Below are 24,320 nucleotides of genomic sequence, written 5' to 3' on the forward strand. Positions count from 1 at the left end.
CTCGCCAAGAGAGGTATATTGAAAACATCCAGCATCTCAGAGTTAGTGAGTATGATTGTGTGTGACCCTAAAAACAAAGCATGCATGGATCGTGCATGTCTGAAATGCTGCTTTGACGAAGTTGAATTTCCTGAGACAGACCGTACTGAGGTTTCTTAGGAACAATGGGAGCGGGTAACTTCAACCAATGGAGAGAAAACCTTTGCAAATGTTTTAAAACAAACATACACAGGGACAATCCAAGACTTAAAAGAGCTGTTCAACAAAAAGCTAGAAGCTTTAGCCATACATCAATTCAACTGGATCCACCAAACAGAACAGTTTCGTGACCTAAAACAAAATCTAACTGAATCTGAAGCTGTTCTTCACATTGACTTTTCGGAAAACTATGCCTGCAAGGTGAGTACAGAAATACAAGCTTATCATTTTGGAGGCAGCCGAAAGCAGGTCCCAATACACACTTCTGTCCTCTACACAGTCCATGGCACCAAATCGTATGCAACACTGTCAGACAGCCTCCGCCATGATGAGCGGGCAGTGTGGGCACACCTGGAGCCCATACTGAAAGAGCTTCGGGAAACCTGCCCACAGATTACAGTTCTACATATAATCAGCGATGGACCCATTACACAGTACAGGAACAAAGCAAACTTTTACCTCCTTAGTACTGTGCCTTTCCTTTCTGGGTTCAAGCATGTTACATGGAATTATTCAGAAAAGTCCCATGGAAAGGGTGCCCCGGATGGCATTGGCGGTGCCGTAAAGAGGGATGCAGATCTCTACGTTCAACGAGGAGGCGAGCTGCAGACTCCACTGGACTTGTATGAGATGCTGGCCAAAAAATCAGGGTCAACTATTACTGATGAGCTGATTCCAGGCAAATTGATGACTGTGAGGGGCACCTTAAAGATACACCAGGTTTTGTCTTCACAAGCTGCACAAATTAGTCATAGAGAGGTGTCATGCTTCTGCAAGCATGCAGAAATGAAGACATGCCTATGTTACCAGCCAGTGAAAGTAGACCTGAGGGACACCATGTGCCACACTGAGGATCCCTCAAGCGCACCTGAGCCTCCAAGGGAACAAGCTAGTCTTCAAGACTTGAGTGGCAAGTTTGTGATCGTAACCTATGATGAGCTTCCATATGTAGGCCAGGTCCTTGAGGTTGTCCGAGAGGAAGTCCAGGTTAGCTCCATGCGGCAGGTGGGTGAAAATAACTTATTCATGTGGCCACAAACTCCAGATGTCATTTTCTACTGTAAGAAAGATGTTCATGCTGTCATCTCAGAACCTGAACCAGCAACCTCACCCTACTCTAAGTTAAGCAGCCAAGATTGGGTAAAGTTCCGAAATAACTGGGGTTAATAAATGCTTGCAGTTTACACCATGTACCTCACTTTCACGTGGACATTCCAAATACCCATCAGCAACATGATGATTGTCAAGTTAAATGAAATGTTTGTTCAAAACAATGCAATGAATGTGTGCTGCGCTTATAAATGTTTGTGATGAGAGTTTTAGAAGAAAAAAATGTTTATGAAATGTTTGTGTTCATGAAAATTCAGTGAAATTGTAATAAAATCTGGTTTAAATCTATTTTTTGTATAGAATTTATCATTTATTGATCTCTTTAAATATATTTGTAACTATATGAGGTCTTTGTGTCATTTGGAGCGACCAGTCATCATGTGGTGCGACCAAACCTAGCAATTACTGTATTAAATTCAAAATAAAATATTTAATTTATGTGACTGAAATATTAATCACTGATACAGTATGCTTAAGGGAATGGTATTTTTTTTAAAATGTATCAGTTTTATGTGAGTTACAGGAAAAATAAGGCTTTATTTACATTTAAGAAGGTGACTGTGACATTGTAGAACAAAAATATGAGATAATTATTTATAAAATCTCACAGCAAATGCAAATAATTTATTTCTAAACACTTTATATTACTGAGAACTTGTTAAAAATGTTAAGCATGTTAAGGTAAATTAATGAATTTTAAGATAAATCACGGTCGCACCACATGACATTTTTCTAGGCCACGGCCAATTCATCTAGATGAAAAAACTAAATTACTTAATTAAATTTTTTTATATGCATTTATGTGTACACAACATTCTTAATGTTTGAACAATTGCAATAGATATCCTTATTTTTTGTATTTTAAAATTGGCCTGTTGAAAATCCTTATACGTCATTGACCCATAAACAAATGTGACAAAACATACAAATTCATCTTTAAATGTACACAATAAGTCCTTCAAATTAGTTAAAATCTCAAATTAAATGTACAAAAAGTGTCCTCTGGATTGGTACCAGCCTAGTGACAGCCTTTAAACCTTAAAAGATACAGTCTTTTCTGAGAGTGTGTGAGTGAAACATTCAATTTAATGTACCTAAATGAAAAAGACGTTAAGGACACTACTTGTTAATTATTTAAATTTATTGACACCACAAATGCATAAATTTGATCTATTTATGTATTATATATCTACCCCAATTCCAAAAAAGTTTGGACAGTATGAAAAATGCTAATAAAAACAAAAAGGAGTGATTTTTTTAATTATATTCACAATTTTCTGTATTGAAAGCACTAAAAATACACATTATATGATGTTTTACCTTGAGAGAGACGTGGTCATGTGTCTGTCGCTGGGGAGAGAGGAAAAGGTAAGGACCATCACCTGGTGATTTAATGATACATAACACTTATTAAATATTTAGCCATTGAAGACAAATTTGTTAAGATTAAAAAGTGGAATTTCCTTCATCGCCACAATTGCATGGGGTCTTCATTGCCATATTGTGTGCTTCATAATGCACCACACATTCTCAATTGGGGATGCTCAGGACTGCAGGCAAGCCAATATTTCAACTGTACTCTATGCTTATTTGGCCAGTATGTGGTTTGAATTTGTTCTGCTGAAAATTCCAGGATGTCCCTGGAAAAGACAGTGCTGAATGGCAGTATATGCTGCTCCAAAATTTGTACGTATCTGTCTGCATTAATAGTGCCATGCATGCCATCGGTTTTGACGCACCTCTGGCCCATACAGACATTGGCTTTTGGACCTTAAACTGATAACAGCTTGAATGGTCCTTTTCTTCTTTGGCACGGAGAACACTGTGTGGCTGTGTTTTCAAAAACTATTTGATATGTGGACTCGTCGGACCAAAAAACACGGTTCCACTGTTCTACTTTCCATCTAAGACGAGACCGAGCCCAGAAAAGTCATCAGCACTTCAGGACAGTGTTGATGTAGGCCTTCTGCTTTGCATGGTAAAGTCTTAACTTGCATCTGTGGACGCAGTGGCGAGTTGTGTTGACTAACAAAGGTTTACTAAAGTGATTCCAAGCCCTTGTTCATTATATCTATTACAGATGAATGATGTTTTTTAAGACAGAGACATCTGAGGGATCAGAGATCACATGCATTCAGAAGTGGTTTTCGTCTCGCCATTTATGCACCGAGATTTGACCATACTCCTTGAAACTTTTAACTATATTGTGCACTCTAGAGGGTGAAATGCCCAAAATCGTTCCAATTTGTCTTTGGGGAACATTATTCTCAAAGTGCTGGATTATTTGCTGAAGCATCTGTTGACAAATTGACAAGTCTCGAATGATCCTTGCTCTTGAAGGACTAGGCTGTTTTTGGAGTCTCCTTATGACATGATTGCCTAACCTGTTTAATATCTCCTGTTTCACATTGCCTTGTTATTATAACTCGTCAAATTGTTATTAGTCTTATATTGCCCCTGTATCAACATTTTTGGAGCATGTTGCAATCATCTGATTTGAAATTACTGTACATTAAAAACAAAACAAAGAAATTCACAAGGTAAAACTTCTTGGTTACTAAAGGAGGGAACGAGACATTGTTTCCCTCTATGTTTTCTCTCCATAGGGTGTTAGATGCAGCTGGGGCCATAACACTGTGGAGAGGGACGTAGTCATGTGTCACCGGCAGGGGGACCGTACTGCGGAAAAAATATCACAGGGGGTTACCAGAGTAATCAGTACCTGTGGAGCCCCTGTTCCAATACAGGCAACCCAGTGCATCAACCTACAGGCCTTTGAGGGGAGTGGCGGTCGATCCCGCCAGGTGGTGCACCACAACTGCCTTATCCACCTGGGGGAGATCCGTGTACCCGTGGACTGCCCCGCCGTCAAGGGTAGTGAGAGCAGACGAGTGTGGAAGTCTGTTTCAGGCAGTGAAAGGTGCCCTTCACGACTTCGTCAGCTCATCATGCACCTCCGGGAAGGAGGGGCGTACTGTGAGCTCCAGTGCCAGCCGCACCGGCCCTATACCCGTGGTAGAAGACGTGACGTGGGGGGCGGTGAGAACATGACCGATCCACAAACGCTGCCTCAGTGTGATCGCTGCCCAGACATGTGGGGCAGCGCCCATGGCCATCAGAAGTGGAGAGGTAGTGACCGCATCCAGGAAGGACACAAAGAGGGAAGGACATCTTTTTTTTTAATCTCTCCTCTCTCTCTCACTGCCGCTCCGCGTTGGCCTTTTCCCTCTCATTTAAATTTGACAGTGTTTTTTTAGGGGGGTACTACACTGTTACAGGAAGTACCCCCCTATTTAATTATTTCTGTTTCCCTCCCCTTGTCCCCTCCCTCGTCCAGGTAGACGGGGATGACCTGCCAGCATACGGGGCAAAAGGGACACCCCTCCACCAGGGAAGGGGGGTGTACGTTATGCCGGGGGCTCCCCTGCCTGAGAGAATGAGGGAGGAATGTGGCAGGGCGGAGGGCGGGGCAGGGTCGTGATCATACACACCCGGTCCCTTATCAGGCTAATCAAGCCTCCGAGAGGGATAAAGGCAGACTGCGGAGGATTGTGTGGGAGAGAGAGATAGTTTACGGACATGTCCGTCCTGTGTGTTAGTGTCTGTTTAATTTTTATATTAAAAGTATTATTTATATTGAAAAGCCGATTATCGCCTCCTCCTTTCCATTGACTGCTTTACACCCTGGAAAACAGGAGTATTATTAAACTCCAATACAACTGAGAAAAATGAAATAAGTATGAATATTTGTCACATAAGAACAGAGGAAAGCAATGGTTGATGGACTTATGAGTATTAGCAAGAAAAGGATCAGCATGGACACACACAGAGGTACCTGTGTTATAGCTACAGGAAGTTTTAATGGTGGGCATAGTGGGTAACTATAAAAACACTCTAATCAGCTAATAAAAGCCGTCGAACACACACACACACACACAAATCCTATACTGTAGGCCTAAAAGCACATTCGGCCTAATCAAGGTCTTTATGTAACCCAGATATGCCTCTATTTCAGGCACCGAATATCCATCATGCGCGTACATACACACACACACATGCCGTGTGGCTACTGTAGTCAGGTTATGTTCTCTCTCTGTATCTCAATGATTCTGAGCTTATAATGAAGATAAATGATTACTGCCAGACCACCACACTCTCTCGCTCACTGTCGATCCTGTTCTGCTCCGGGAGGAATGGAACAGACCTAGAACTGTGGTTATGGCTGACATTTGGCAAAAATCATCTTTCGGACTCCAAGGGAAAGATTAATTTATTCTAAATAAGTGCATATTGATTTTTATAGATGTTTTCTTTTAGAGGAAATAAAGTCTGTGAGGTGGAAAGTAATGAATTATAACAAGTATTCAACTTTGCTACAGTTATTTTTCTCCACAATTACAAAGTAAAAAACAAAACAAAAAGTTAATATTTCTGATTTTTTGGGAAGAAGAAAGTTATAAGCGCTAAATCTGTTTATTAACTAAAACTTGCTGGCACATGACAGAAGCCCGCAGGGCACAGCCTCATGAGCATGGCAGCTTGCATAAACTGCCACCGGTGTCCTCTCTTCTCTAGCTTTTCCAAGACTTTCTGCCCTGTTACTATACAAGAACTCTAATACTGTGATTTCCTTCATATTTCATTTGATTCTGGAAAGGAACCGTTCATTCAGGTACAAGGGAACTGTCTGAACACATTTAACCACTGATCAAACTTCACTTGTTTTTAACGTAGGCAATGTATTAACTGTGTCAAACTTTAACACAATGTAGTTTGACATATATGTGAGGATATTTTGTTTACTTGCTACTATATGTCTAAAACAAACTTTTACATACAATGATAGGATTAAATAGTGTCTTTTTTAAGATACAATGCCAATTGTGTCAGAAATTAACAGGGACTCTAGGCAAAAATGCCACATAAATTAACAAAAATATTCCAGAAATGAAAAAAAAAAAAAAAAATTTAAAACAAAATTCCTCGCACCATCGCGCACTCAGACAGGCTCTCCGATTACATCAATCCGCATCAGTTCAGTATTGTAATCCTACGTTAAATTCCGTTCGGTAACCGTTCGCCTCACTTGTAAACTATCCTAGTGGGTAACACTCTCACTCACGGTGCTGTACAATACTTTCCTGCCCTGTGCTGCTGTTTATCTGTCTGAAAAGCCTCACCCGCTAGAAGACAAAATTGCACAAGGGATGGATTTTACGCATATAAAGAAGGTATGAGAAATCACAAAACATAATTTAACCAAATGCTACAATTGTCTTAATAATAATATCTCAATATGTTAAATAACCATAATGTTATTTAAGACTTTATTATTACAACTGTAATACAATAATAAATATACAGAACAACCACATTTAGTGTTTGAATCAATCATATCTCTCATTAAACACTGTGTGAAATGTTTATTTTTGCATTATTTTATTCAGTTGGCATGTAGGAGTTGATAACATTTTGCTTAATAATTTCATTCCGTATCTGGATAATTGCTGCATTATCATAGAGGATATATGTCCTCCTTTATGATACTGCATTATATTAGTTTTGTACAGTATGTTAATTTAGCCAAAATACAAAGGACATACATTAATGGCAATAAACCTGAAAAAGCTATGTGTTTCAGTCACAATGCTCAATATGTAGTTTAGAGATGATTAAGGTACATGTTACAAATGGACTCAAAATGGCGCCTACTTGGACTCAAGATGGCACCGAGTATGGCTGTTGCATTGCGTGCTCCGACACAACACTGCAGTTTATTGTTTGTTTTGTTTACAGTTTTTTGTTTTTTTGTCTTGGATGTTGTCTGCCTTATTGTTTACGACAGACAAACGCTTTGAAATGTTCCGTTTCTGGACAACAAACTCTACAAGCTGAGATCGTGGATCTCTTTCCAATGAGAGACGAGGGACTGCTGCGTTATCTGTCTTACAGAAACCTGGATGTCTGCTAAGATTCCAGACTAGGCCATCAAACCCGCGGGGTTCTCCGTGCACTGAGCGGACAGAGCGAAAGACCTCTCAGGTAAAAGCAGAGGTGGTGGTGTATGTTTTATGATCAACAAATCATGGTGTGATCAGAGGAACATACATTTTATCAAGTCTTTCTGCTCTCCCGCATCTGGAATATCTCATGCTTCTGTGTCGACCATTCTGGCTACCAAGGGAATTCACAGCAGTCATTATCACAGCTGTGTCCATCTCCCCACAAGCCGACACAGACCGGGCACTCAAGGAACTGTATGGGAGCATAAGTGATCAGGAAACCGCGCACCCAAAGGCCGAGTTCATTGTTACCGGGGACTTTAACAAAGCAAATTCTAAAACAATAGCACCAAAATACCACCAACACATCAGCTTCAACACACAAGGGGACCGGGTTTTGGACCATTGCTATTCTTCTTTCCGGGATGGCTACAAATCCCTCCCCCGCCCACCATTTGGCAAATCAGACCACTCCTCTGTTCTGCTTCTGCCCGCTCACAGGCAGAAACTGAAACGGGAAGCACCCACCCTCAGAACGATCCAGTGCTGGTTGCTACAAGACTGTTTTGATCATGCGGACTGGGAGATGTTCCGGTCCGCCTCTGATGACAACATCGAGGTTTACGCTGATAGCGTAACGTGTTTCATCAGGAAGTGCGTAGAGGACGTTGTGGCAACCAAAATAATACGGATCTACCCCACCCAGAAACCATGCGTTAACGGCAATGTTTGCACGGCACTTAAGTACGCTTTTAATTCCGGGAACGCGGAGGAGCGTAAACAAGCCAGTTATGCCCTCTGTAACTCTTTCAGTGCAGCAAACGCCAATACAGGCACAAAATTGAAGGACAGTTCAACACCACCGACTCTAGAAGTATGTGGCAGGGAATTAACATCATCACGGACTACAAAGGGAATAAAAACTCCTCCGTGAACACCGCTGCCTCTCTCCCGGATGAGCTTAACACATTTTATGCTCGTTTTGAGGACAATAACACCGCCCTCGTGGAGAGAGCACTCGCGGCCGACGCTACAGAGGTTGGTTCACTCTCCGTCTCTGTTGCGGATGTAACCCGATCCTTCCGATGGGTGAACATCTATAAAGCCATGGGTTCAGACGGCATTCCGGGCCGCGTCATCAGAGCGTGCGTGAATCAACTGGCTGGTGTTTTTACTCACATTTTCAACCTATCCCTCTCCCTGTCTGTAGTCCCCACATGTTTCAAAACGTCAACCATTGTGCCTGTACCGAAGCAAGCCAAAATCACTTGCCTTAATGACTGGCATCCTGTTGCTCTGACCCCCATCATCAGCAAATTCTTTGAGAGGTTAATCAGAGATCACATCTGCTCTGTGCTGCCCATCTCTTTGGACCCATTGCAGTTTGCCTACCGCAACAACCGCTCCACTGATGATGCCATTGCATCTACAATACACACTGCTCTCTCCCATCTGGAAAAAAGGAACACATATGTGAGAATGCTGTTTGTAGACTACAGCTCAGCATTCAACACCATAGTGCCCTACAAGCTTGCTGAGAAACTCCGGGCTCTGGGCTTAAACAGCTCGCTGTGCAGCTGGATCCTGGACTTCCTGTCAGGCAGATGTCAGGTGGTTAGAATGGGCAGCAACATCTCCTCATCACTGACCCTCAACACTGGAGCCCTGCAGGGCGGTGTTCTCAGCCCACTCCTGTATTCCCTGTACACACATGACTGTGTGGCAACACATAGCTCCAATGCTATCATTAAGTTTGCTGACGATACGACGGTGGTAGGTCTGATCACTGACAATGATAAAACAGCCTACAGAGAGGAGGTGCACACTCTGACATGCTGGTGTCAGGAGCACAACCTCTCCCTCAACGTCAGTAAAACCAAGGAGCTTGTAGTGGACTTCAGGAAGAAAGACAGAGAACACAGCCCCATCACCATTATTGGAGCACCGGTGGAGACAGTCAGCAGTTTCAAGTTCCTCGGTGTCCACATTACTGAGGAACTCACATGGTCCATCCACACTGAGGCCATTGTGAAGAAGGCTCACCGGCGCCTCTTCTTCCTGAGACGGCTGAGGAAGTTTGGAATGAACCACCACATCCTCACATGGTTCTACACCAGTACTGTAGAGAGCATCCTGACTGGCTGCATCACCACCTGGTATGGCAATAGCACCGCCCACAACCTGCAAAAGGGTGGTGTGAACTGCCAGAAACATCATCGGAGGTGAGCTTCCTTCCCTCCAGGACATCTATAACAGGAGGTGTGTGAAAAAAGCTCGGAGGATCATCAGAGTCTCCACCCACCCGAGTCATGGGCTGCTCTCACTGCTACCATCAGGCAGGCGGTATCGCAGCATCAGGTCCCGCACCAGCCAACTTCATGACAGCTTCAACTACTGCATATATATTTTTATATACTCTTTACTTTTAATTTATATTGTATGTGCATTCTATATTGTGTGTATTGTTTACTGTACATTGTATATATTAGTATTGTGTTGTGTAAGTATGTTGTTTATTGTAAATTGGTATATGTCTCGTCACTGTCATGACTGCTATGTTGCTCGGAACTGCACACAAGACTTTCACCTACTTTTGTACTTGTGTACATAGTAGTGTGACAATAAAGTGATTTGATTTGAATTTAAATGGCTATTTCTATTTAAATACAGTAAATGTTGAATTCTAAAAATGTTCTGTTTGTCCAAGAATCCTCTTGCAGCAATGCAGGTCTTTGGCATTTAGAAGCTGCTAGTTTAGGACCTGTGAGGAGTCAGTTTCTCAAACTAGAGACTGTGATTTACTTTTTGTTGTGCATCTGGCCATCCACTTCCCTTTCTATCCTGGTTAGAGATTATTTTTTTAAAACAGTAATGCATGGAATAGCCTTCATCTCTCTCTCAATAGACTTCAGGTGAAAATAGAATTTTAGGAGAAATGTGTTTCTTTTTGCCCATTTTTTAAATAAAAAATGTACTTCGATGTGTAAAGCAACTTTTAAGAATTCATTACCTCAGCAAATGGGGAAAAAACCCACTGTATTTTTATTTCCACATGGTAGCACAACCGTTTTCAATTGTTCTAATATTAAGAACATTTTCTTGAGTACCAAATTAGCACTTTAGAATGCTTTTGTAAGGAATAGGTGACACAGTATATGTTTGCCATCAAGGGTAAAGAAAATAATGAATAAATACTGGTGTTGGGTCCGAGATTTAAACAGTCGAGTCTGAGTCGAGTCCAAGTCAAAAAGGTCCGTAAACGAAACATCAATATTTTAAACTTATTTTAAACTTCACAACTAAGAAAAAAAGTTTTTCAGTTGAAATGTGACAACTCTGTTGCCTTTCATATATATATATGGTATATTAGGTGTATGAAGACAAAACTGTCCTTCAACACAATTCTTATTGTGTTCTGTTGACATTTAAATTATTTGTTGCTTTTTCCCCTCCACTCAAACATAGACTAAAGAAAGTTAAAGCTGCATTTATCATTACAACATCTAGGTTAAGGATGTAACCTCCATTCCCTGATGGAGGGAATGAGACGTTGTGTCGAAGAAGTGGCACTAGGCGTCTCTCTTGAGCGCCTTTTGCATCTCTGATCTATGAGAAAAGGCCAATGAGAAATTGGCAGACAGAATTTGCATGTTCCGCCCCCGGACATACGGGTATAAAGGAGGAGAAATGCATCTGTTTCATTCAGGATTTTTCTGAGGAGCTGAAAATGGTTCGGCCACAACAGTGGCTCAGCTCAGCGATGTGGCTGGGAGGACACAACGTCTCGTCGCAGAGCAGGTAGTATGGTGTCAGGATGCGCGGATGCGTCCCGAGGCTCTAGTGCTGAGAAAAGACTCAATGCACTTACCTTGCTCCGCACTACCGGAAGGGGGTGGGTTCGTGATTGAGGAGGAGGTCATGGGTCATGGGGCTGAGGGCGGAGGGTCCGCGTCTAGCGTGCCGGGACTGTTAAGGTGTGGCGGCAGAGTGCCGTGAGAACGGCATTTGCGGGCCAGGTGACCCAGAGACAGAGGAAATAGCTCTTTTATTGAGAATGTGGGTACCACATTTCATTCGACTCTGCAAATTCAACAAAGGATTCTCCTCGCGGCCCTCCACCGGGAGACGGAGCAGTCTGCTTAACTGCTCCGGAGCTAACGTCTTGGTCCCTGGGTCGATCGCCTCAGGAGCGCCTGGGAGCCTTATGGGTCCTCGAGGGGGTCCGTGAGGCGGGGGGCGTCCACTTCCTGCAGGGTGCTCGATGCGTGGACTGAGAGCTGGGCCCGGGTTGAGGCGGAGCAGCTTGGTGTTTCCTCACCGCAGGAAGACACCCTCGGCGAGCAGACAGGGCATGGCCCATGGCGGCAGGCTTACGGTGGGGCAGAATATGTGACATAGCCTCTGTCTGTTTCCTCACCGCGGAGAACTGCTGTGTGAAGTCCTCGATGGTGTCTCTGAGGAAAGTGCATTGAGGAAGCGTACTTTGTCAGCCTCACACATCTCGACTAAGTTCAGCCACAGATGACGTTCCTGGACCATGAGAGTGGCCATTGCCTTCCCGAGTGACTGCGCTGTGACCTTCATGGCTCTAAGGGCAAGGTCGGTCGCTGAGCGCAGTTCCTGCAACACGTCAGGATCAGGGCTACCACAATGCAGATCTTTAAGTGCCTTGGCCTGGTGGACTTGCAGGAGGGCCATGGCATGCAGGGCGGAAGCGGCGTGTCCGGCAGCGCTGTAGGCTTTGGCCTTCAGTGACGATGTTGTCCTACAGGCCTTGGAAGGGAGTACAGGGTGACCCTGACAAAGCAGTGTTCACAATAAAAATAAAATAAACATTTAAAATAAAAAAGTCATAACCAACTAAATTCATCTTTTCATCTTTAGTTTCATACACAAACTCTGTCATTGAATAATACATTTATTGTATAGTCTATAATTAAATTATAAACAAAACATTTCACTGCCCAAATTATCCTAATATTTTATTGTGCATGGTTGAATGTTGTGAATGGTGGACAAATGCTGTAAAAGAATGTATTTTAAGCAGCTCGTCAATGATTTGAAAATAGTCAATCAATAATAAATAGGTGCTGTTTATATGTTTAGAGTTTCTGCCTGCTTTAGCAATAACACTTTTCCCCCCTGATTATTTAAAAAGGTGAAACAGTAAATTCACCAAGCTATTATGGACCAATTCAAGCTGAACACTGTGTGGACCACAATAGACTACAGAAGACTACATGTGTAGATACATTACACCTTCAAAGACTTCATATCCAATATTAGTACTATTTTTATGTATTTTTATTTCGATGTGCTGTTTTTAGTAAACTGTGAGAGACATGACTTGACTCAGTGAAGTTCTTGATTTTACGTTTTTAACCACGATGAAACCGCAATGCGAGCACCGTCTTGGCTGTACAATTTTACCTGTTGTCAGGTCCTGTGTCGCGTGAAACTGCTTTGTTTAGTTTATATTACATTGGATACATACCCATCTTTATGTTTTCATCGTGCAAGGCACATCGGTAGTCGATATTATACAGTAGTCTCTGTAGTAACATTCAAGAATATTGGTTGACTGATAAGTATTCCTGTGCACATGCGTATTTGTGTTTGCGTGTGTTTGCTTTAACACAGTGAAACAACTCTGGCTATGTCTACGACTTCAGGGAATAATACAGCTGCATGCAGACAGAGATGTGTTCATTAATTTATTTTAACAATTAGCAATAAAACAATTTAATTAATTGTTTTGTTATTTTTTTATTTATTCTTCCATTGCATCACAAATTTCCCAAAGGGTCGTGTCCAAGTCAATCTGAGTAAAAAAATTTAAATTGGACTTGTGACTTGAACTTGAATCTGAGTCCAAACTTGAGTACCCCAACTCTAATAAATATTTCATTCTCGGTGAAAGGAAGCATACTGTCACGATCCCTTGTCATCTGCACCGTGTTTCATGTTTGATCCCTTGTTGTCTGCCCCGGGTTTTCCGTTTCACCCGTCACCGATCACATTCCATGTCACGTTTTCCCTGTTGTCCGCCTCGAGTCTCACTGTCCTTGTGTAAACTACACTTCCCGTCTTTCCCGGCCCTTCTCTGCATTATTGTCCGCACCTGTCTGTTGTTTTGTCATTACCGTGTCTCTTTATTTAAACCCCGCTGCTTCCCCTTCCCTTTGTCATTCGTTGGCGTTTCATGTCGATTCCTATGTTCTCTCGTGGTTCTCTCTCTGTTCCCCTTGTTCGTTTGAGGTTACCCCCTGCCTTTCGTGGATGTTCGTTGTCTATGCCCCTAATTCCTTCCCTTCGTTTATGTTCTTCCTGCCGTGTGTTCTTTTGTGTTTTAGTTTAGTTTTTCCCAGCGTGGACTTTTCTTTGTGTTTATTTGTTTATGATTTATAAATAAAGCCATGTTTGGATCCAAATCACTCGTCTGCCTTCTCCTGCTTCCCACAGCCGTGACAGAACGAACGACCACAAAGATGGATCCAGCGGCGTTCTTCGCGGAACTAACACGGATGGACCTAAACATTCGTGAGTTCTCCCACTTTTTCTCCTGCGTGGCCGGCAGCACCGGTTGGGATGACAACCTCCTGAAGGTCGTTTATAGGATCGGGGTACCTAAACACCGATGTTACGATCTGCCGGAGATCGGAGACTACACCTGGCAGGAGTACGTGGAGCTCATTGTGGAGACTTTTGCATCAGAGGAACCACCCCTTTTGATTCCGGCTTTTGAGCCAGAGCCCACGCCTGCCACGGTCAACGTCCCAGAGTCAGCGCCTGTAGCCTCGACCGTCCCAGAGTCAGCGCCTGTAGCCTCGACCGTCCCAGAGCCAGCGCCTGTAGCCTCGACCGTCCCAGAGCCAGCGCCTGTGGCCTCGACCGTCCCAGAGCCAGCGCCTGTAGCCTCGACCGTCCCTGAGCCAGTGCCTGTAGCCTCGACAGTCCCTGAGCCAGCGCCTGTAGCCTCGACCGTCCCTGGGCCAGCGCCTGTAGCCTCGACCGTCCCTGAGCCAGCGCCTGTAGCCTCGACCATTCCTGAGACAGCGCCAGTAGCCTCGACCGTCCAAGAGCCAGCGCCAGCAGCCATGACCGTCCAAGATACAGCGCCAGCAGCCATGACCGTCCAAGAGCCAGCGCCAGCAGCCATGACCGTCCAAGAGCCAACGCCAGTAGCCATGACCGTCAAAGGGCCAACGCCAGTAGCCATGACCGTCCAAGTCTTCCAGGGCTCCTCCTCCCGAGCCTTCCAGGGCTCCTCCTCCCGAGCCTCCCAGGGCTCCGCCTCTCAAGTCTCTCGAGCCTCCCAGGGCTCCTCTCGAGCCTCCCAGGGCTCAGCCTCCCAAGTCTCTCGAGTCTTCCAGGGCTCCACCTCCGGAGCCTCCCAGGGCTCCGCCTCCCAAGTCTCTCGAGTCTTCCAGGGCTCCTCCTCCCGAGCCTCCCAGGGCTCCGCCTCTCAAGTCTCTCGAGCCTCCCGAGCCTCCTACGGCTCCGCCTCCCGAGCCTCCTACGGCTCTGCTTCCAGAGACCCCAGAGCCTTCTAGGGCTCCGCCTCTAGAGCATCTTACGGCTCCGCCTCCCGAGCCTCCTACGGCTCCGCCTCCCGAGCCTCCTACGGCTCCGCCTCCCGAGCCTCCTACGGCTCCGCCTCCCGAGCCTCCTAGGACTCCGCCTCCTGAGCCTCCCTTGGCTCTGCCTCCTGGGTCTCTCTCGGCTCCGCCTCCTGGGCCTCCCGAGCCATCCTCGGCTCCGCCTTCCTCAGCTCCGCCTCCTGAGCTTCCAGAGCCTCCCTCAGCTCCGCCTCCTGAGCCTCCAGAGCCTCCCTCAGCTTCGTCTCCAGAGCCCCTCTCAGCTCCGCCTCCGGGACCTGTCCCTGTCCTGAGGCCGCCTCCCAGGCCTCCTGGACCTGTCCCTGTCCGATGGCCGCCTCCCAGGCCTCCTAGACCTGTCCCTGTCTTGTGGCCGCCTCCCAGGCCTCCTAGACCTGTCCCTGTCTTGTGGCCGCCTCCCAGGCCTCCTAGACCTGTCCCTGACTTATGACCGCCTCCTAGGCCTCCTGAACCTGTCCCTGTCCTGTGGCCACCTCCCAGGCCTCCTGGACCTGTCCCTGCCCCTTGGACTGCCCTCTTGCCCTCTGTGCCCCCCGGACTTCCTGTCTGCCCTGTGTGCTCCCCTTGGACTGCCTCCCTGCCCATGTGCCTCCTTGGTTTGTCTCTGTGTTCCTTGTGCCTCCTTAGTCTGTCTTTGTGTCCCTTGTTTCCCCCTTGGTCTGTCTGTTTCCCCCCGGGTCTACCCCCTCACTCCTTGGTCCTTTGTTTGTTTTTTTTATTTTTGTCTTTTTGTTTAGGACCGTCTGGAATCCGGTCCTTTTGAGGGGGGGGGGTTATGTCACGATCCCTTGTCATCTGCACCGTGTTTCATGTTTCGATCCCTTGTTGTCTGCCCCGGGTTTTCCGTTTCACCCGTCACCGATCACGTTCCATGTCACGTTTTCCCTGTTGTCCCCCGAGTCTCACTGTCCTTGTGTAAACTACACTTCCCGTCTTTCCCGTCCCTTCTCTGCGTTATTGTCTGCACCTGTCTGTTGTTTTGTCATTACTGTGTCTCTTTATTTAAACCCCGCTGCTTCCCCTTCCCTTTGTCGTTCGTTGGTGTTTCATGTCGATTCCTATGTTCTCTTGTGGTTCTCTCTCTGTTCCCCTTGTTCGTTCGAGGTTACCCCCTGCCTTTCGTGGATGTTCGTTGTCTATGCCCCTAATTGCTTCCATTCGTTTATGTTCTTCCTGCCTTGTGTTCTTTTGTGTTTTAGTTTAGTTTTTCCCAGTGTGGACTTTTCTTTGTGTTTATTTGTTTATGATTTATAAATAAAGCCGCGTTTGGATCCAAATCACTCGTCTGCCTTCTCCTACTTCCCACAGCCGTGCCACATACATTTCTTTCAAGATCAAAAATGTCTTTGTATTCTAAAAATGGAAGTGTATATACTATATACAATATACATGTCATAAAGTAACTTGTAATATAATTACTTGAGTAGATTTTCTGCAAACTACTTATTTACTCTTACCTGAGTCATAATATTTCTCAGTACTTCTACATGTAATCAAGTTAATTATTTCTTCATTAGCAGTACTTTTACTTAAGTAAAAAACAAACAAATCAGTACTTTTTCCACCACTGTCTGTCAGTCATTATATTAACTCATACAGGACAGAGAAAGAAAAGTATATCAGCATCCTCAGGCAGCATTTTACACACACACATACACACACACACACACACACACACACATGCACACACACACACACTCAGATGAAGCCAAACAAAAACAGACTCACATAACATTCATCACCACATAAACACATCTGCCTCTAAATTTACCGCATGAGCAGCGCAACTTTGTGTACCTTTAATCTCTTTTAGCACATCTCTCTCTCTCTGTTCCATCCACCTAAAGTTAGATTATAAGCAATAATAAATTTACTTTAATTCACAGACGCTTTGATATTGCTTTTCACTGGCTAGAGGCTGGCAAAAATAAACACTCACACACAGCAGTGTTGCAATACTGTAGCTGATAATATCGCTCAAGATCAGATGAATGATTAATAACCCCAATAAACGAACAAGTAGTAGGCTGAGAATTTTTTCACACTGTGTTCACCCTCCAGCAAGCATTCAGTAAATTCTGTACTTCACGCTGGCCCTTGAACACAAATACAAATAATGCAATTACGTTTGATGTGTTTATGTGTTTGGTCTGACTAATCTAATACAATGACTGTTCATGTTTTACCATTCAGGGCCTGGCCTGGAAAATCAAAACTGGCCTGGCAAATCAAATTCAAATGTGTTGCCAATGGGTTTGTTCACAGCGTTTTACCTCAGTTAATTATGAAAGGCTGGATTTTCATGTTCTGTGTTTAATTAGAGTGCTATCTTGTTTTTAATTTTAAATTAAGAGTCAGTGTTTGAGGGAACAAATGAACAAGCATTTACCAAGATTTTTAATGTCTTTTAAAACCAAAGCAGGCCTGCTCATGTTATGATAATGACTCATCGCAAATCACACTGCAAATATGCAAAAACATTCTACTATTAAGTCATCACATTTTTTAAATTCATGTGACATGCACAGAACACTAGATAGAGATGAAACGAGCTCCATAGAAGACAGTTTCTCAGAGAAAGTGAACTAATGCTCTTTTATGTGTTTTCAACTCATGGAGAGGTGAGATATGAATATGAATTCACATCAAAATTAAATACCACTTCTTTTTATCCTGTAAATGTAACATTAACAGATGAATTATGGATAAACTCAAATTCACAGAGAGTTCATTATGTTTTGGCTCTGTGTAAAAGGCTTATAGTTGTCCAACAGATTTCTTTAGTAATCTCATCTAGAGCTGATGTATGCTTCTGCCACGCTTCCTCTTTAACTGACCACTGACCTACTTTTACGCACACTCACACACAGCTGAAACGGGTCACTTGGAATTAACACAACTTAGATCAGTTCAGATTTAGTCAGCATCTCCTTGAAGCAAAAACACACAAATTTTGCATCTTGAGCTCTTCTGTTCCATTTTTGGAAGGCTGCTTAAAAACATTTGGTCAACTCCACACAGTCACCAGCAAACCACACACACACTCTATCTCTCTCTCCCTCGGCCACAAGAGTACCAGGTTGCCCTGGTTACTGATTCTATGGGATGCCAGTCTGATCTGATGGAACAGAATTTAAGTGGCTTTCGTCTGAACCAAAACCAGAAGTAAACACACACACACACACACACTTGTTTTTCTGTCATGGTGAGGACATGTTAGATTTTTATTACAACATTATTTAGTATGTTTATAAAAGGGAAAGGGAAAAATCCAACAATCACTAAAAGGAAAATGGGAACTTCCCCTTCAAAGAGACTGTTTCCAAATTAAAATAAAAATGAAAATGGACTGGAAAGTGAATGAATGGAAAGTGAATGGTGACTGAGCATGTCAGCCCCTAATACTCTGTTTAACATCTCCTTTTGTGTTCTACAGAATAATGAAAGAATATGGTTTTGTAACAACACAATGTTGAGTAAATGATGACAGAATTTTCATTTTTGGGTGAACTACTAAATGCCTTTTAGCTGTTGTGTTCCTCATTGTCTGGTCCCACAAAGTAGGTGATTTCAGGATTTACTATCCTTAATGTAGGCAATAATGTATAGGTAAACACATGATGGATGGATGGATGTACGTGCATGTATAACCACACAAATACACACTTGAAATTAGTATAAAGGCTACATATGTCATGCACATAAAGTTTGACCATTTCTACCTTATTTTTTGCTCACTCCTGCTCTGAAGGACAGACTCACACTTGAGGTTTTAGAGAGAGAGAGAGAGAGAGAGAGAGAGAGAGAGAGAGAGAGAGAGACAGAAATAGAAAAGTGAACCAAATTGGACTTTGTGAGTCAGTATTATGCACTACCCCTTCACATTGCACATAATCACACTCACTGTCACAAGAACATTTATAATTGCTTTGGTTTTAAGGCCCATAGATTCTCATTTTTCCAAAAGAGCTGACATACCCGCATGCAAGAAACATAAAACCTCCGCAACTCAGATTCCGACAAAAAAATTTAATCAGCAAGGCCAGTTATTGTACATTCATACTGCTAATAGCATACTGTGCAGCTGCTAGCTAGCTGATGACAAGCTCTCCAGTTAAATCTCCAGAGTTCTATCTAGTTAAGCAAAGCCATTAATATCCTGTTTCATATGGCGTAATGGGATGTCTGCATTACAGGATTCAAGGAACCGCTGCTCCCTGCATTGTTCACGGTGCTTTTCATCATCTGCACCATAAAAATGATGCATTTCTATTACTCTTGAGCAATTTTTAGCATCAAAACATTTTCATTAGAAAGCAGACTTCCATCCATTTGCAATGGAACATTGAGTCTGTTTCTACACAGCACTATGACACAAATAAATGTTGGATGTTATAGTATAAATTTAGTAACCTTTTCAGAAATTAAGTATTTAATTAGAGGGCCAATACTTGCCTTTGGAATTGGCAACCTTTATGGGGGCATATTTTACATATCAAACTAAATAATGACTAGTGTAATTCGTTTATAGCAAATAATTAAATTGTATTTATTAAAAAAACAAACAAAAATTATCAATCTAAATAATTAATGGATTATTATTATCAGAGACGGACCTACGGGACAGGCAATCCAAGCAATTGCCTGGGGCCCCAAGCTGGGAGCCCCTCCACAGGCGGCAATAACAGTAGTTCACTGCAACAATACTTGAAACCAATGATTGCCAATGCTTAGCAGACTAGAATTCCAGAGACATTTTCGAAATCCCAGCCCCATCCATTTAGCTACAAATTCAAGTAAGAGCAGAATATAACATTTTGTGACAGTCACAAAATTTTCATGAGATCAGGCTGCATGTTTTGAATGTTCACAATTCTGTGACACCCGCCTAGAGTGGCCCCATCCCTTTAGCTACTAATTCAAGTAAGAGCAGGATGTAGGAATCATGAAGAGTATGTCTGATGCACCAATCTGGGAGTCAAAAGAGGAAAAAGAAAAGAGGAGGTGGAGAACCATGACAGTGCAGACTGGTACAGAATCTACAATGTTTACTGAATTATCCCTTCTCATGAAAAGATTGCAAACGGCTGTACGATTCACAATCAGTATTGTTTACATTCACTTCACGTTATTCTACATACAATTCCTATTTAATCGCAACAAACTATACATCATTAAAAAGGCGTAATCTCCAGATATTATATTTCACCACTGTTTTATGATATACATTTTTACAGTAAGAATAATTTCTTAAGATATATAAGGAGTACACACCTGACATGCAAAATCAAAACGAGAGTTACAGATATAAACATTTAAAGACACACAGGTCAATTAAAGCGAGTAAGCTCTTGTCTTTTTGTCACTGCGAGGCTTCAGTTGTTGTCCAAATATGTGCGCATTTAGAGACAGTTTTATGGATTCTCATATGTTAACTTGACATTTCTTTAGAAAATATTGGATTGTCATTCAGTTTTCCTCTAAATTATGCGACTCTCATGGTGTGTGTTGCATATGTACAGAAAGTGAGGGGCACACATAGAAGAGAGTTATTACATGACAGCTAGTTTCTTTTTTCCTGCCGAGTTTAGATAAGCAACTCCTACTATGGATTAGATCATTTATTTTTCATGAAAAGAGTGTTTGTGAGATATATTTGCTAGTGGCCGACCGATATATCGCCGAAGCCAATAAATCGGCCAATATTCTGACTTTTTTAATTATAGGCATCGGCCAATACATTTTCCCATTTGGACGATTTGTTTCTTGAGGGCACCGAAAATCGTCTGCTTGCAAGTGAAACGAGACATGAAAACCACTAGTCATGGTTTGTTTTGTTGTTATGTGCCATCGTCTAACTACAATAATAGACCGGTGTGTCATTTAAACAGTCCACATAAATGAGCCGTGGCAGACGTGTTTGAGCTCATAATGTTAAAGTCCTCACCTGTTTCATTCTCCCTTTCTCTCCTCAACAGTTCCCTGTAACTTTTAACTGTCTTGTCTAATGATAAAAAGGCAAATATCAATAAAGCTGCAAATATGCACATATCTCGTTTAAACAGACGTAATAAACAAACCTCACAAAACTTGAGCAGATCCAGCATCCTGTGGGGTGCTCATTTATTTACCTTTAACGCACATATTCCATCAGCCTCTAATCAGAAGTTTCCTGTCACATTTCACTTTCTTTTCAAATGATAAAAAGCAAATAAAATGTATTGTAAATAGGTAAAAGGGAAAGGAGGAGGCTAGAACTGGCTTTACAATATAGATAATATTTTAATAACCAGAAAGACACCCCCTTTCCCTGGGTGGAGGCGTGCTCTTCCGGCAGGTCAGCTCCACCTTCCTGAATCTGGGAGGGGACAGGGGGAGGGAAACAAACAACAATAACAAAAAACACGGTAGTTATACTCCGTAATGGTGATTATGCACAACTAAAACAGATTTAATACCAATATGTCCTTTGAAAATCAAATTACCAATGTTTGTGGAACAGCATTCTTCCACCTCAGAAATATTGCTAAATTAAGACATATGCTCTTTGTTTCTGATGCTGAAAAACTAATTCATGCGTTCATGACCTCAAGACTAGATTATTGTAATGCATTACTGGGAGGATGTCCAGCAAGATCAATAAATAAACTTCAATTAGTTCAAAATGCAGCAGCCAGAGTGTTAACGAGAACCAAGAAATATGATCATATTAGCCCCATTTTATCATCGTTACATTGGCTACCTGTTAAATTCCGTATTAATTTTAAAATTTTGTTAACTACATACAAAGCTTTGAATGGTCTTGCTCTGCAGTACTTAAGTGACCTTCTACCACTCTATATTCTGGCCTGTTAATAGTTCCTAGAGTGTCAAAATCCACAAAAGGAGGTAGATCCTTTGTATATTTGGCTCCTAAACTATGGAATAGTCTCCCTAACACTGTTCGAGATGCAGACACACTCAGTTTAAGTCTAGACTAAAGACTCATCTATTTAGCCAGGCATACACCTAATTTATTGTTCAACTCACAATTAGGCTGCTTTAGTTAGGTCTGCCTGAACCATTGATCATGATCTATAACTCTGCAATAAATTTAGTGGCATCTATACTAATATTATTTTATTTATTTCCCTGTCTTAACCTCTGGACTCCTATCTAGATGTCACCAGAATCAGCTGGATTCAGCTCCATTTCTGCTTTGTGTTGGACTCCACTTCTACGTGTCACAATGTGATGATGACTATTTTCAGCCGGTGCCAGCCAAGTCTCACTTCAGTCTATTACGATGGACTTCAGAGGATGAACTGATGCCAACTCCAACAATAAGACATTGAATACTTCATTGCCTGAACCTTGGATTTAGGATAGACCTCACCGAAATTACTGGCCAGGTTGAACTGCGATGCGCCTAACTGATCTCTGCCTGCAACACGTCGGTCTATTGATGAACTACACTCTTGAAATGGAATACATAGACTTGAATTGTCAACAAAACCCTTCATCAGCCAACAAACAAGGACAATGCATCTATTTGAACTTCTGCAGTTAATCCAGGATGGACTTCAAAGACATTAGTTATTAATTAATCTTATCTAACACTGACCCTTAACATTTACTTAGTTTAATAATTTTATACCATGACTTGCACTATACACAAGTAATATTGGCATTATATTCATGATATTAGCCAGAGGGGAACTGGTCCTGAGTCTGGTTTCTCCCAAGGTTATTTTTCTCCATTAACCAACATCTTATGGAGTTTTGGGTTCCTTGCCACAGTCTCTGTTATGAATGCAGACGAGGACAGAGGAGGAGTGGGGATCTAACTGCGGGTTTTATTGAAAACAAAGTGAAAACAAAGTGAAAACAAACAAACAGGAACAAAAGAAACATCCACGATGGGAAACTGAAACTAAAACATGAAAACATCGAAGGAACACGGACTGGGAAAACACGGCAGGATGAACACGGCTAGACAGGTAACAAAGTAAACATCAGGATCAAAACATCTGAAACATTCAAACAGCAAAACATAAAACACATGAGAAACATTCAACGATCGACCAAGGAATGGAGAAACAAACAGGGTTAAACTACACAGACACAGGATGATCACAAACGACAATCAGGTGCGAACAATGACACAGGGCTGGCAGTGATGAGGGCCAGGAATTGTGGGAAGTTTAGTGCATGACAATGACTAGTGAAACACAGGGCAGACAACAAGGGAATCGTGACAGTCGCCTTCAGCTTGCTCACTGGGATTATGAATACAATTATTATTTTATTACTTATTTTAAACACAATTCACAATTGTACTTCATCAAACTACACAATGATGACTCTAAGACTTCATAGATATTACAGTTTTATCTTCTGTTAATGTCTGATCTTCTGTAAAGCTGCTTTGAAATGATGTGCATTTACACATGCATTTTCCTGGCCGATAGCTCCACGCCAGGAGCCACTCTCTCCGCTTGCGGTCATCAGTTCTCTGACCCCGCTGCATTTTAGCGGCTGGTAGGGGTCTCTTCCATCCCTGAAAGTAGCCCTGACCGCCCCAGGCAGTCGGTTAGGAGCCCCTCCTCCCCTCGCAGTCAGCAGCCATTCCTCCGCTCTCAGGCGGCCGGGCTCCTCTGTCCCATTTACATTTATCACAATCCCCCCGGAACAACATGGATTTAAGTGCTTTGCTCAAGGGCACAATGGTGGTGGCCATGGGGTTCGAACCAGCGACCTTCTGATTAACAGCCCCGTGCTTTAGCCATTACGCCACCACAACTCTGTCCCCCAGCTGATGGCCTCGGCTGCTCCGTTGGGGTGGATGGTAGTGGTGAGGACTCTAATAAGGCACATTCCTACTCCTCGTGTTTTGGCACCAGTGTTATGAGGTAAAAGGGAAAGGAGGAGGCGAGAAATGGAAGTGGAGCGTAGTTCTAGCGGGAAGACCAGCAGGTGTACATCATCACATCATTAGCTGGGTAACTCCTAGCCAATTGCACATAAGCCAATGCTTTATAAGTCCGCTCACAATCTATCACATTGCTGTTTCGGTGTCCTAACACTGCAACTAGACGCGCTTCAACTTCTCCAGGCCACAACCAGTGCACAGCACATCTCTGGAAGCCCGCCTTCCCTTTCCAACGACGTCGTCACTTCATCTCAACTTCTACCAACATCAAACCCATGGGGAGTAAACAACCATCAAACCTGGATCTTCACCCATATCTCATTCACTCAGGAGATCTCTCTCAATCGCATTGCATGACCCGGCGTGGAAGGAGCGCGCACCCGGTGAATCCTGCAAAATCATCGGCCCAGGCAGCAGCCGGCTTCCATCAGAAATAAGCGAAGTCATTTTCATATCCATCAAATGCATTCAGATCTAGTC

Source organism: Xyrauchen texanus, chromosome 3 (assembly GCF_025860055.1).
Source record: "Xyrauchen texanus isolate HMW12.3.18 chromosome 3, RBS_HiC_50CHRs, whole genome shotgun sequence".
In the NCBI taxonomy this organism is placed as follows: Eukaryota; Metazoa; Chordata; class Actinopteri; order Cypriniformes; family Catostomidae; genus Xyrauchen; species Xyrauchen texanus.